Below are 15627 nucleotides of genomic sequence, written 5' to 3'. Positions count from 1 at the left end.
CTGAATATCAAAGGTCAGAGGAAAACAAGATGCTGGTAGTGAGTTCAAGAGACCAGCAGTTTGAGGAAAGGACCTAGAGTAACAGGAAGCTCAACAAGGAAATGATGTGCCTTGGAAGAGAAGCAGGTAACATGTTTAAAGGTCATGAGGGAAGGTATTAAACCAGGAAGTTCATCAGAGCAATGATGATGGAAATACTTATAAAAAATGAAGATAGGCATAGGAGTGGCTGTGTGGTAAGTAGCTTGCTTACCAACCACATGGTTCCGGGTTCAGTCCCACTGCGTGGCACCTTGGGCAAGTGTCTTCTACTAGAGTCTCGGGCCAACCAAAGCCTTGTGAGTGGATTTGGTAGACGGAAACTGAAAGAAGCCTGTCGTATATATGTATATACATATATGTATGTGTATGTGCATATGTTTGTGTGTGTTTGTCCCCCCAACATCACTTGGCAACCGATGCTGGTGTGTTTACATCCCCATAACCTAGCGGTTCGGCAAAAGAGATCCGATAGAATAAGTACTAGGCTTACAAAGAATAAGTCCTTGGGTCGATTTGCTCGACTAAAAGGTGGTGCTCCAGCATGGCCAAAGTCAAATGACTGAAACAAGTAAAAGAGTAAAAGAGTATACATTTTAATGATAGGCCAAAGGTTTTAACTTAGTAGAAAGAAACAGGCTAACCATTGTTTTATAAAATCAATATTAATACAATTGCATCTTTGAAGACCGTGCCTTTTGGATGTGATTCTACCACAACCATCGCTAGAGTCACATAGGATTAAAAGCAAAGGTGTTTTGTTATACCAGCCAAATACTGTGATGTGTGCACATTTCTAGCTTCTCTTCTCAAAGCAGAGAGAGAGAGAGAGAGAGAGAGAGAGAGAGAAAGAGAGAGGGGGAGTATGAAAAAACATGTATGTTTTCCTAGATTTACCTTTTGAATTTCTCACCTATGGAGAAAGTGTATTATATATGTGTGTGTGTGTGCACATTCATATATATTTCTTTACTACCCACAAGGGGTTAAACACAGAGGGGACAAACAAGGACAGACAAAGGGATTAAGTGGATTACATCGATCCCAGTGCATAACTGGTACTTAATTAATCGACCCCGAAAGGATGAAAGGCAAAGTTGACCATGGCAGAATCTGAACTCGGAACGTATCGACAGACGAAATATGGCCACGCATTTCCCCCGGTGTACTAGTGCACATTCATATACATAAGTATGTATGCATGCATTCATGTGTTTTAGGACACTGGCTTGTACATACATATGTTTACATGCCTGCATTGATACAGGTATGGATGTCACTATGTGTGAGGATCTTCATGTATACAAATATATATTTGCATGTATACACATGTGTACATGCACTTATTACATGCTAGACTTCTGGAAAGGTTTACATATTCTGACAGTACCTTTGATGGCTTCTAGTTGTTATCATCTGATTAGGTGCGTTCTTCCATTTTTTGTGATACATGTATGAGTGTGTACATGTGTATGTATGTTCTTTTCCCCTTTCTTTTACTTTATTTAATTTAGAATAAATTTTGACTGGCTACCTATTTGGTAGCATATTTGTCAAGGAAAGCATCTTGTTTTGTTCACTTTCCTTTAAATCTTAAGAGGGTCTGGCAAATTTTTATTGTTCCATGCCGGTGGGCATGTAAAAAGCACCATTTCAGTGTGATCGTTACCAGCGTCGCCTTACTGTCATGTGAACAAAACATTTGAGCGAGGTCGTTGCCAGTGCCACTCGACTGACTCCTGTGCAGGTGGCACATAAAAACACCATTTCAAGTGTGGCTGTTGCCAGTACCGCCTGACTGGCCCTCGTGCTGGTGGCACGTAAAAGCACCCACTACACTCTTGGAGTGGTTGGCGTTAGGAAGGGCATCCAGCTGTAGAAACTTTGCCAGATCAGATTGGAGCTTGGCACAGCCATCTGGTTCGCCAGTCCTCAGTCAAATCGTCCAATCCATGGTAGCATGGAAAGCGGACGTTAAAGGATGGTGATGATGATGATATCATGATTGTTTATAGCACATGGATGAAGAAGTTGCAGTCTCCCTCCAAGAACCCAGGCTCAGCCATGCTTTGTTTCAGATGTCTTGTAGTATGGATGTATCTATATAAATACATTATAATATAATTTTATTTCAAAATTTCTTGCTGATGAAGAAAGAGCTGGTTTCTAACCTAGATCCAAAGATCCTTCATTGTAATTTCATCCGCATGGTGGTTGTGTATATATGAATGTGTATATGCAAGTATTTAGAGTCAGTGCTTGCACAGGTCTGTTTTTTTTTATGCATGTATACTCATACATACAGTTAGATGTCTAGACATGTACAAGTGTACTTAAATGCTAAACTTTTGTATGTATGAACGTATGTATATTTTTTTCTCGGGAATTTAAGCTATTTTCTTTACAAATTTTTAGTCAGTCACGAAGTGGCAAGGCTCTTTTGTTTAAAACAAGACAGCTCTTGGGGTTTGTGGATAAAATTGCACTTACAAAGCAGGTGTGCATGTCATGCTAGTACACAGGTGTATATACTTCATTACTATTTATGTGTGAGTGTGTATGCTTGTGTGTGTGTATGTGCATATGTATGCATGTGTGATGTGTTAAGTATGTGTGTGTGTGTGTGTGTGGTGCATTTGAGTGCATGTGAGAAATGTGTTGGAGCATGTACATACCATATGTATGCGTGCTCAGCCCAAGAACTAAATCTCAAATGGAGAATCCCTTGAATGTATTTGCATCAGAAATACCATAAATTAATGACTGATCCATCGGAAAACCTGTTATTAATGATGCAACGATTCACCAAATGCAAATTAAAATAAAATAAATGTCTACATCATCTGGATATATTTCTACTACTTATTTCATTTTATTACATGCAATAATAATAAAAAACTTAATGATATATATTAAAATTAAGACTTAATATGTTAAGTGCATCAAACATTTTTCTCTCCTTTTACAAATCTAAACTTTTAGAATTTTAAAACACTATGACAAAATGCTAAGAACAATCAGTGATTTTTACTTTATGTTGTATTATCTTCTCTGCCGAACCACTTAGGACATCAGACAAACAAGTAATTTATTTCTTGTATATATATATATATTTATAAAAGTCCATAGTTTTCCAATAACTTTCTTCCTCCCTCCCTACCTATCTACTACATATACATACTTATATGTATGTATGTGTGTGTGTGTGTATATATATGTAGATTTGGTTCAAAGTATTTTATTTTTTCAATCGAAAAAAAAAAGAATAATTTTAAACTTAATAAGTCAATAACTACAGAATTATTGAGATAATAAAACAGTCAATTTATAATTCTAAAACACTACCAGATAAAAATCTCACTATTATATTTCAACATACAAAAAGCAATTTCCTTTAAAAAAAAATTAAAAAACCTTCACCAAGAACAGAATTACAAAGAACAACACACACACACACATATATATACACATCTATATGTGTGTATATATATATACACACACACACACAGACACACATATAGGTGTGTGTTTGTATAAAGGTATGTGTGTATGTACGTATATATATATATATAAAAGGAATATTTTTCTATTTTCCTTGCCTAACAAAATAGAGCAGCTGCTATACAAACAATTTTTAGCAGGAATCAAAGAGTCAACACATGGCTGCTCAATTTGTCAATTTGTTAGAAATGGCAGTTAAACCTCTTCCAAATCACATATAGCCTACGTCTTTAATAAAATGAACACATTAGACACTGTAGGCCTAGATATGGAGAAAGATGGGTTGATCATAGGCCTGCTTGATCAAGGCTAACCAGGGGCTAAACATCAAAAACAGTACTAACTTGGACTCAGTCAGTGGCTGAGTACTCCATAAATACGTGTACCTTTAGCATAGTTCTCATACACATACACATGTGTATATCTATGTATACTAAAATGGTTAAGAAATTTGTTTTGCAATAATGAAGCCCTAAATTTGATTCCACTAAATTTGGTCAAGTGTTTTCATGAAGTAATCCGAATCTGTCACATGAGTGGAATTGATTAGATAGAACTTATTATCAAAAAGTCAAGAACTTTTTGCGCAGGAGTGGCTGTGTGGTAAGTAGCTTGTTTACCAACCACATGGTTCCGAGTTCAGTCCCACTGTGTGGCATCTTGGGCAAGTGTCTTCTGCTATAGCCTCGGGCTGACCAATGCCTTGTTAGTAGATTTGGTAGACGGAAACTGAAAGAAGCCTGTCGTATATATGTATATATATATATGTATTTGTGTGTATGTTTGTGTGTCTGTGTTTGTCCCCCTAGCATTGCTTGACAACCGATGCTGGTGTGTTTACATCCCCGTCACTTAGCGGTTCAGCAAAAGAGACCGATAGAATAAGTACTGGGCTTACAAAGAATAAGTCCCAGGGTCGATTTGCTCGACTAAAGGCGGTGCTCCAGCATGGTCGCAGTCAAATGACTGAAACAAGTAAAAGAGTAAAGAGTAACTGGCTGGAAAGTAGCGTGAGTGTAAAATAACTCAAATGAGGTGACGAATGGTGCAAAAATCGGAGGCAATTTGATGAGGCAGATTTTCTACACTTCAATGCCATTCTTGTCACCAACCTCATCTGTTTCCAGGCAAGTTAATATTTCAACATGACCAGACATGTTTTCACAGGTTATTGAAAAAGAATGACACTGCTTGTGTGACTGACAATCTTTTTACAACAAACGCACACTGTAAAGACAAGGAAATACAAATATACACACACACTCACACATGTACACAATATACAAACACACACATACACAATGGACTTCTTTCACTTTCTGTCAACCAAATTCACTCACAAAGCGTTGGTTGGCCAGGAGCTATAAAAGAAATCACTTGTCCAAGGTTCCATACAATGAGACTATATAAAAATGTGTATGTATCCATAACCAGTCATGTGCATATCTGAATATGCGTGTATGTATGTATGCATGTATGTGTGTATATACTTATACTTGTTTATGTACATCAATATATATATATATATAAATATATATCAATATATTTATGTCTGTGTATGGAAATATATGCATGTAAGTGCAAGTATTGTGCATGACCATACACATATATGAATGTGTATATATATATATGTATATCTATCTACCTACACACACACACATATATATACATGTATATTTAAATACATATTTACATACACTGGTTCTTCATATTTTTTTTAGAGAATAACAAGCCTCATATTTTAATCATTTGTTCATTGAACCTTCCTCTAAAAAATTTCAGTTAAGTTCACATATATCCTATGAGATAGCAAGCATATCTCTATTCATAAATACATGGAAGCTAACAATCTTGTAATAATTCTGCTTGTCATTGCATTACTTAGCCCATCAGTAACATTTTCATGTGATTAAAGAAAATGAAAGAAAAGAGGGAGCAAGAAGCTTCAATGACGTGCAGTAGAAGGGAATGCTTACACATGATTAGTTGAAGGGAAAGAGAGGAGAAAGTAAACGGAGAGAGAAAAAGGGGATATGGTGAAAAGTGAGACATAAAGAGAAAGAAGGAGGAGAAAGAAAATGAGGAAGAGAGAAGCATCCATGACATGCGGTAAGGGGAATATAATATTTATTATGTGGTTAAAAAAGTTAGTTGAAGGTAGAAGAGGAGAGTTAAAAATATAATTCTAGCAGAAGGGTGATGTTCTGATGGTGAGGGTAAAGGCAGAGAGAGAGAGAGAGAGATGATAATGATGGTGGTGGTGGTGATGGAGATGGAGATGGTGGAGGTGGTGGTGGTGATGGAAATGGTGATGATGGAGACAGCAGTGAGTGGGTAGTGAAAAGTGTACTTTTTTAAAATTGAACTAAGTTTTTTGTGTCACCTATAACTTAATGCATGCACATAAGTGCAATTCCGAGAAATATTCATGCTTATTTGCATGGCAGATACATGCAATTTAACTAAAGGCTATATCATATGTATGGGATATTTTTGTTTTGTTTATGGGGAAAATGGAAAAATAAGAGTGAATATTTATTTTATGAGTGCTGTGTATTAAGTCCATAAAATTGTGCATAAAGTATGTAAAGTGTATATATAAAGTGCATTAAGTAATCATCGTATTCCAATTTCTTTCACTTTCCAATGAGTAGCAGATGAGTGACTGTTTTTCTATACAGACACAACACAGGCTACACTTTCCTGTTTTTTATATAAAGTTTTCAGATATAACCCGATAGGTTTACCTTTAATTCCATGAAATATTCAAGGGTTCCAGCAGTATATATTAATGTAGACTCTTAATTTTAAATTACAGTCAACAGAAGATTGTATGATGCTGACCTGTACCTTGAGTATTTGCTCCAGCATCCAATCACTACGATTTTCCCCATCTTTCCAACTACAACTACCCACTCTAATAGAATGTGGAGTAGCCATGGACCTACTCACTGGAAAGATACCCGCATTTTTTCCTCTATCATAATTTGGCCTCACAGCTCCTGGCATAAAACTATAACCTTCTCCCAAGTACTCCTTCAGTGGGACTCTTACCCTTTCTGTTCTTTTTTCTGTTTGGCAACTGACTTGACAACCTCACTACTGATGGAGGCATAAAAAAGAGCAAAGAAAAAAAAACAGTTGCTACACACTACAAGGTGGTTGGTTCTGGAAGGACATCCAGCTGTAGAAAACATACCAAAGACAATACTGGAGCCTGATACAGACTTGTGACTCACTGGATCTTATCAAATTGTGCAACCCATGCTGGCATGGAAAACAAATATTAAATGATGATGATAATGATGTTGATGATGATGACAACAATATTCTACATACTCAGACACTTCTAATGTTCACCTAATCTTAAAAATATAACGAATCCCTCTCTCTGCCTACAACCCATCTACAATATATTGCCATGTAAAATACACATCTCATTTTTGAAGCCTAACCTCTCCTAAACCTCTTTGCTTGTCCTGTGTATACATTTGTGATATACATTTATTATGTATGATATACGTTCCTAATGTTTTTTCAGCCCCAGTGTAACTTGGGACTGATGAAAAGAAAAGATTTATATAACTCAGAAAGCCTAAAACAAGGGCTAACTAAAAATCTGAAAATGAGCAAAGTTAATGAAAATTCTTTGGACAGGGAAAGGCTAAAAGCCTTAAAATATCTTGTATAACATAGTGTTACATAATTACAGCAAGTGCAGATAATCTACTATAATACAATATATTAGTTTTTAATATTTCATATAAAATATATTGATATACAATAAAAAATAAATAATCGAAAAATTAATAAAGCTTTATTGCATTATTGTTTTTTCTAAATAAAAGTGGAGGTGGGGGTATCATGACAGCCTAATACATAATTTTAAATTTGATTTTGGAGGTATACGGGGTTATAATCATAATAATAATAATAATAATAATAATAATGATAATAATAATGATAATAATAATAATAATAATAATAATAATAATAATAATAATAATAATCCTTTCTACTACAATCACAAGGCCTAAAATTTTGTAGGAGGGTACTAGTGACCCCAGTGTTTCACTGGTACTTATTTCATCGACTCCAAAAAGATGAAAGGCAAAATTGACCCTGGTGGAATTTGAACACAGAACGTAGTGACAGGTGAGATTCCACTAAGTATTTTGCCCAGCATAGTAATGATTCTGCCAGCTTGCTGCCTTTAATAATAATAAAATAATAATGTATAGAGTTTTGCCGTACTTTCTTCTTAAAGAAACTTTGTAATAGACATTATAAAACCAACGATATCAATAAAGAATCAATCAATAAGGCACATCTTGAATTAGATTGACGAACCTTTTTGATATCAGCTCACCAGAGACCTTCCATTTCGAAGAGTTCATTTTATAAATAAAAGAAATTAAAAAATAAATAAAAAACCTTCCATCACCAGTGTTTTATGTAAGAATCTCATAAGTTGTATTCTAAATAACAATTTAATTTAACAAAAGAAAAAGTTATTTACTAAATCCTTCTAAATGTTTTATCTTTTACTTGTTTAAAATCATTGGACTGCAGCTGTGTTGGGGTATCACCTTGAATGATTTAGTTGATGATGATGATGATGATGATAACAACATCAACAACAACAATAATAATTTCTACTAAAGGAACAAGGCCTGAAATTTCGGGTAAGGGAACCAATTGATTACATTGACCCTAGTGCTTCACTGGTACTTAATTTATTGACCCTGAAAGGATGAAAGGTAAAGTCGACCTCAGTGGAGTTTGAACTCAGAATGTAAAGGTGGACGACATGCTGCTGAACATTTCACTTGGTGGGCTAATGATTCCGCCAGCTTGCTGCCTTAATAATAATAATAATAATAATAATGGTTTCAGATTTTACCATATGAGCAGCAATTTGGGGGGAGGGGAGCAGTCGATTATATCAACCCCAGTGTTCAACTGGTACTTATTTTATTGACTCTGAAAGGATGAAAGGTAAAGTCAACCTCAGCAGAATTTGAACTCAGAATGTAGCGATGGGCGAAATGCCACTAAGCATTTTGTTCAGCATGCTAACAATTCTGCCAGCTTGCCATATTAATGATGATGATGATGATGATGATGATGATGATGATAATAATAATAGTAATATGATGATGATGATAATGATAACAATGATTTCAATTTTGGCATAAAGCCAGCAATTTCAGGGGAGGGGTTAAACCGATTACATCGACCCCAGTACTCAACTGGTACTTATTTTATTGACCTTGAAAGGACGAAAGACAAATTCAACCTCAGTGGAATTTGAACTCAGAGCATAAAGCTGGAAGAAATAAGCTAAGTAATTTGTTTGGTGTGCTAACGATTCTGCCAGCTCACAGCTTTAGGTTTCATGCTCTCTTTTCTCTCTTTTACTTGTTTCAGTCATTTGACTGTGGCCATGCTGGAGCACCGCCTTTAGTCGAGCAACTCGACCCCAGGACTTATTCTTTTGTAAGCCCAGTACTTATTCTATCGGTCTCTTTTGCCGAACCACTAAGTAATGGGGACATAAACACACGAGCATCGGTTGTCAAGCAATGCTAGGGGGACAAACACAGACACACAAACACACGCATATATATATATATATATATATATATACACATATATACGACGGGCTTCTTTCAGTTTCCGTCTACCAAATCCACTCACAAGTAGAAGACATTTGCCCAAGGTGCCACGCAGTGGGACTGAACCCGGAACTATGTGGTTGGTAAACAAGCTACTTACCACACAGCCACTCCTGCGCCTATGTAAATATTCATGCCTAATGTAAATATTCATACATACACACGATGAGCTTCAGTGTAGTCTCCATTTATTAATTTCACTCCCAAGACTTTTGTTGGCACAAAACTACAGTAGAAGATACATACTGAGAGTGACATGTCAAGAGATAGAACTTGAAACCGTGTGACTATGAAACTTATTCCATAACAACAACAAAAAATTCTGCAATACATTCAACTAGTATGATATTCCATTATCACAATCATCTTTCCAAATATCTATGGAAACCATAATTTTGTGTTAGTGGAGGTGGTACTGAAGCTGCCAGAAAAAGAAAAACAACAGCAAAAAAAAAAAAACAAAAAAAAACAAGCAAATTTCACATCTCCAAAATTCTCTTGATCTTTATCCTGTAGATTATCAGCCATTTAAAAGTTTTGTGAAATTAACTTTACCAAAAAATAGTAAACTTCTTCAGCTGACATAAAAAAAGAAAGCAAAGAATTCAACCTTATTGGTTTTGAGTAATTTTGTTTGTTTGTTTTGGTTTGTTGCAAAACCACCCACATGGAACAGAGCAGCCTCTCTCTCTCTCTCTCCTTCTCTCTCTATATACACACACATGCAAATATATATATATATATATATAATATATATAATACACAAATACATATATAATGTATATATATTCGAAATATATAACTATACATATATGTATAAATATATATATATAAAATATATGTATATATATATATAATGCACATATACAAAAAATATGTATAATATATACATATGATATACATATATAAAAAATATATAAACATATAGTATGTAATATACATATAAACATATAGTATGTAATATACATACACATACATACAGATGGAGATGTATGCATATATATATATATATATATATATATATATATATATATATATAAAATATATAAATTATGTACATGCACATACATAATTTAAATGTCATTGGAGATATTTTATTTCTGCCCTTTCAAACGTTGATGTAGAAATATTACCTATGGGGGATTAAGATGAGTGTATATAGATGCACACTGGGTCATGTGTCACATCTAGTGTGTATATATATATATATATATATATATATATATATATATATATATATATATATATATGTATGTATGTGTGTGTATACATGCTATTCATATTATTTATGCATTGTTTCCTATACCAATACACACATCTATCATATATGAGAATGTTTGTTGGGAGACATTTATATCTATACCGTCTTCCACCAAACACTCTCATATATAATATATATGATGTGTGTGTGTGCATGTGTGTGTATATATATATATATATTATATATATATATATATATATATATATGTATATATATATATATATATATATGTATATATATATATATATGTATATATATGCATGATGATATGACATGAAGATGATTTTCATGGTTCTTTTATTTTTTTCACTTCTCTTTCTGTCTCCATCCACTTTATGCACAGTTTCAGATGAAAGGATGATTAGATAAAGATAGATAATGTTGGATAACCTAAGCTAAATATTGGATTTATAGCCATCACTTTTAAGCATGTTTCAGATATAAATTTGTGTGTGTGTGTGTGTATGTGTGCGTGTGGTGTGTGTGTGTGTGCATGTGTGCGTGTGGTGTGTGTGTGTGTGCATGAAGAAATCCACCCTAAAATCATGACCAAAGTCTCAAGCATGAAAAGAGTAAAAAAAAATATATTCCTATTTTGCATGTCAATTTTTTTTCCCCTTGTCTTCCTTTATCTCATTCAGTTGTTACGTGTCTTTGTGTATCCTTCCCTCCTTCAACACATCTACCTGTTTGATACATATATATACAAACATACACACACATGAACACAAAAATATATATATAGGAGTATGTATGTATTCACACACACACATGTGCATGCAGTTTTGTTTTTTGAGAAGAATTCCCTTGCACTCCAAATATTGATATAAACAACAATATCTATAGCTCAGTGATTACCACAGTTATTATGTAACAACACACAAAAGGTGGTAAATTCTATAATTCAGTTTTTTGATCATTTCTCTACAAGTGTGTGTGAGTGTATAAATGTGTATATACTACACACACACACACATATATATTTCCCGCTTTACATATATTTCTGTTTTATATAATTTTTCTTTTTAAATTTTTAGTTGATCTATTTGGTATAAAACAAGTTTAAACAAAGAAACAAAAAAAGAAAGAAAGAAAAAAATGTTAGCACTTCACAATGGAATTATTTTGTTTTACTTTGCTTTTTTTTATTTCTATTGTTTTGTTTTTGTTCTTTCTTTTGTTATTTTATTCATTTGCACTCATTGAATTATATTTGAGAAAAAAAAAAATTTCCTCGTCTTTTAGTAAAATGTTACCACTTATCGCACCACTGAGCTGTTTCTTTTAGCAGTACACAATTTATAACACACACACATACACAAATACATGTATACATCTTCATATTATATATATATATATATATATATATGTATACACACACACACACACAAGAAATGTACACACATGTATACATATATGTAAATGTATAAATATATATATATATATATGCATACATACTTGTATATACATATGCATATATGTCTATAGATATATACATATATAATTATATATGTGCCTCTGTGTATGTGTGTGTGTGTATATATATATATATATATATATATATATATATATATATATTATATATGTATAGAATTTTCATACATGCGTGTCTATGTTTTGATTCATCTCTAAGCTTCATCTGGAACAGAGGCCTTCCAATAATTCAATCAATTAGAACTATTCCTCTATTGAATTTCAATATTCCTAACCTTTTAATCTGATATATTAACTTTTATGTTCTATAGCTGAGAATCAATTTAAATACCTATTTGATATAAATGACTCTTTTCTTACATTTGTTATTTTTTATTCAGCAAAAAAATAAAATAAAATAAAATAAAAATAAGAAATAAATGAAAAATTCGGGAAAAAGAATTAACAAAAAAAAGATAAACAAAAGAAAAGAAAGAGAAAAAAGCGAAATATAATCAATCTGGGTGTTTCACACAAAGGTGATCATTTCAAAATAATGATTACAATGTTAGCCAAAAAGACAAAAAAAAAGTAAAGAAAAATAAGAACAATGTCTTTATTCTTTCCTTTATTCTTGCAAAAAAATTTTTTGCAGCTTTACATTACATAATTCTTGTTATCTTTTTACCATTTTTCCCCTTTTTCCCCAATTTATAATTTAAAAAATACATACATAATTGTTTTAAAGTTATAGATATATTATATCTAAAGCTACATATGACCCCCTCCCTCATAAAAAAGGAAACTCTGCAAAAAAACCAAAGACAAAGGAATGCACCTGGTAGAAGGTGTTGCTGAGTAGTTAAAATAAAATATTGAAGTACTCTCAGAATCGATGAGTTTAAGATTCTGAGAATGTACTGGCAAGGTCCCATAACCAATGAAGACATTCCTAAAAGAGCCAACACAAGACGACATAGTGAAAAATGTCACAGAATGAAGATAAAAACTAGCAAGTTACACACTCTGGTTACCAGAACAACACCCTGCTAAAAGAGATTTCAAGTGGACACCACCAGAGGGGAAGAGAGAGAGGAAGTCTGAAGAGTACATACCACAGGACATTCATAACCAACAAGAGAAAGGCCAATATCACAATGCCAGAAGCAGAGAAAACCACAGCCAACAGAAACTTGTGGTGTTAACTTGCTGCCCAATGTGCATGAGAGTATAGCAGGGACTAACTCTCTTTCTGAAATAGATTTGCTTCTGGGACTCTATTTATCAAATATATTATTTGAAATCGATCAAAATCAATGGAAATTGTAGTTGTGATACCAGTGCTGGTAGCACTTAAGAGAACTGTCCGAACGTTGCTGTTGCCAGTGCCGCCCCGACTGGCCTCCATGCCGGTGGCACGTAAAAAGCACGACCCAATCGTGGCTGTTGCCAGCCTTGTCTGGCCTCCGTGCCGGTGGCATGTAAAAAGCACCCACTACACTCATGGGGTGGTTGGCATTAGGAAGGGCAACCAGCTGTAGAAACACTGCATGATCAGACTGGGCCTGGTGCAGCCTTCTGGATTCCCAGACCCCAGTTGAACCGTCCAACCCATGGTAGCCTGGAAAGTGGACGTTAAACGACGATGATGATGATGATGATGATGATGATTGTTTTATTTCGAAATAATGTTGACATAAAATTTGAGAAATTTTGGCAGCTATTTCTCAAAGCCAGAACATCACATAGGATAAGGTTGCAGCAAACCTAAATTTCAATGACCTTCAAATCTGAAACAACTGAGGAAGTTTCTAAAAAACCTGTATAAAAAAATGGGTTCATGACTTCAGCCCCGACAGTAATCTATTATTACTACTTACCAGTGTCGCCTTTCCGGCACTTATGCCTGTGCTAGTAGGGTGCCAAGAACACCATCCGAGCGTGATCGTTGTGATCGTTCCCAGAGCAGCCAACTGGCTTCTGTACCCGTGGCACGTAAAAGGGCACCATTCAAGCGTGATCGTTACCAACATCGCTTCACTGGCACCTGTGTCAGTGGCACGTGTAAAAAGATTCGTGTGAGGTCATTGCCAGTTCCGCCTGACTGGCCCCTGTGCAGGTGGCATGTAAAAAGCACCCACTACACTATCAGAGTGGTTGGTGTTAGGAAGGGCATCCAGCTGTAGAAACTCTGCCAGATCAAGACTGGAGCCTGGTGCAGCCATCTGGTTGCCAGCCCTCAGTCAAAACCGTCCAACCCATGCTAGCATGGAAAACGGACATTAAATGATGATGATGATGTACTTGTGGCAGGATTTAGCTAGGATGGGTTGAGCTGGCTCTGACTAACAAGTGTTTGGAGTTTCAGTGGGAATGTAATTTCACAACTGGGCCCCACTTACATGCATAAACATGTTGGGATAGTATGATCTGTAGCAGCTCATCTTGCCATTGACTGCTGACCGTTACAGAAGATTCACTGATCAAGTCAACACTGATTATTGGAGCAGGCATAGCCTAGGTCTGAAGAGGGTTTTAGAGACACACTTTAACAAATTTAAGGGGTGCCTCACTTCCAGTGGTCTTCCAACATGATGGACAACAACCTGGAATTTCTGAAGGCCTATGCTATTGCTAGATAGTCATTGAACCCACTCTGGGTTTATCTATCCTTTATAGGGTACAACATCATCACCATTTTAATGACCTCTTTTCCAAGCTTGCATGGGTTGGATGGAGTTTATTGAGGCAGATTTTTCTACAGCCAGATGCCGTTCCTATCACCAACCCTTACCTGTGTCCAAAGCAAGGTAATATTTTCCCATGGCAAGGCCAGACATGTTTTTGCAGAATACTGGAAATGAATGACATCCATTTACAACAATCACATGATGCCAAGACCAAGAAATACAAACATACACATGCATATATACATGATGGACTTCTTTCAGTTTCTGTCTACAAAATCTGCTTACAAGGCTTTCAATGGCCTGGGACTATATAAGAAAACACTTGCCAAAGGTACCATGCAGTGGGACTGAACCTGAAACCACATATTTGGGGAGCAAACTTTTCAACCACACAGCTGCACTTGTGTCTATAAGCTATGCCAATGCCTATATATACCTATGAAACTGTAATATAAAGATTTATTATTGTCCTCACCACAGATATGCCTCAACAGGTTACTACATTTATAGATTAAGTCCCTGATACTAAAAAGTTTCCTCAACCCTGGCTGGAAAGCTCCATTGATGTTATAGTTTCATATGTAGTTGGTGTTATAGTACAACCTCAAGCCAGAATTAAGTCTCATCTAAAAAAAGCTATTGAACTGGCAGAATTACTAGAAGATCAAATAAAATACTTTGTTGTATTTATTGTGGCATTTTGCATTTTGAGTGTTCAAATCTTGATGTGGTTTATTCAGGTTAGTAATTCTGGACCTCTGTCATCATTTGAGCCACTGGGTCACATAGACTTCTGTTGTCGTGTTGCCAAGTGTATATATACACACACACACATATATATATATATATATATATATATATATATATATATATATATATGTGTGTGTGTGTGTACACATGTGCATGTGTGTGTACATATATATATATCATCATCATCATCGTTTAACGAATGTTAAACGATGATGATGATAATATATATATATGTACACACACATGCACACACACAATCATCATCGTAGTTTTAATGCCCACTTTTCCATGCTTG

At 34.8% G+C, this 15627-nt stretch overlaps 1 protein-coding gene and 1 long non-coding RNA gene across 6 annotated transcripts in view; one reads left to right on the top strand and one right to left on the bottom strand.

Annotated features, from left to right (window-relative positions):
• LOC115224851 (transcription factor mef2A-like) overlaps window positions 1-15627 on the bottom strand; it is a 784816-nt gene that overhangs the window by 175395 nt on the left and 593794 nt on the right. The gene's annotated exons all lie outside the window — the stretch shown is intronic.
• LOC118768039 lies at window positions 1068-7755 on the top strand. Its single transcript, XR_005003962.1, has 3 exons — window positions 1068-1204; window positions 1464-1467; window positions 7729-7755. It is a non-coding gene; the product is annotated as an uncharacterized LOC118768039 (long non-coding RNA).

The sequence above is a fragment of the Octopus sinensis genome, linkage group LG26 (assembly GCF_006345805.1).
Source record: "Octopus sinensis linkage group LG26, ASM634580v1, whole genome shotgun sequence".
Taxonomy (NCBI): Eukaryota; Metazoa; Mollusca; class Cephalopoda; order Octopoda; family Octopodidae; genus Octopus; species Octopus sinensis.
Note: the sequence above shows the minus strand (reverse complement) of the source record. Positions and strands in the feature narration are given on the sequence as shown.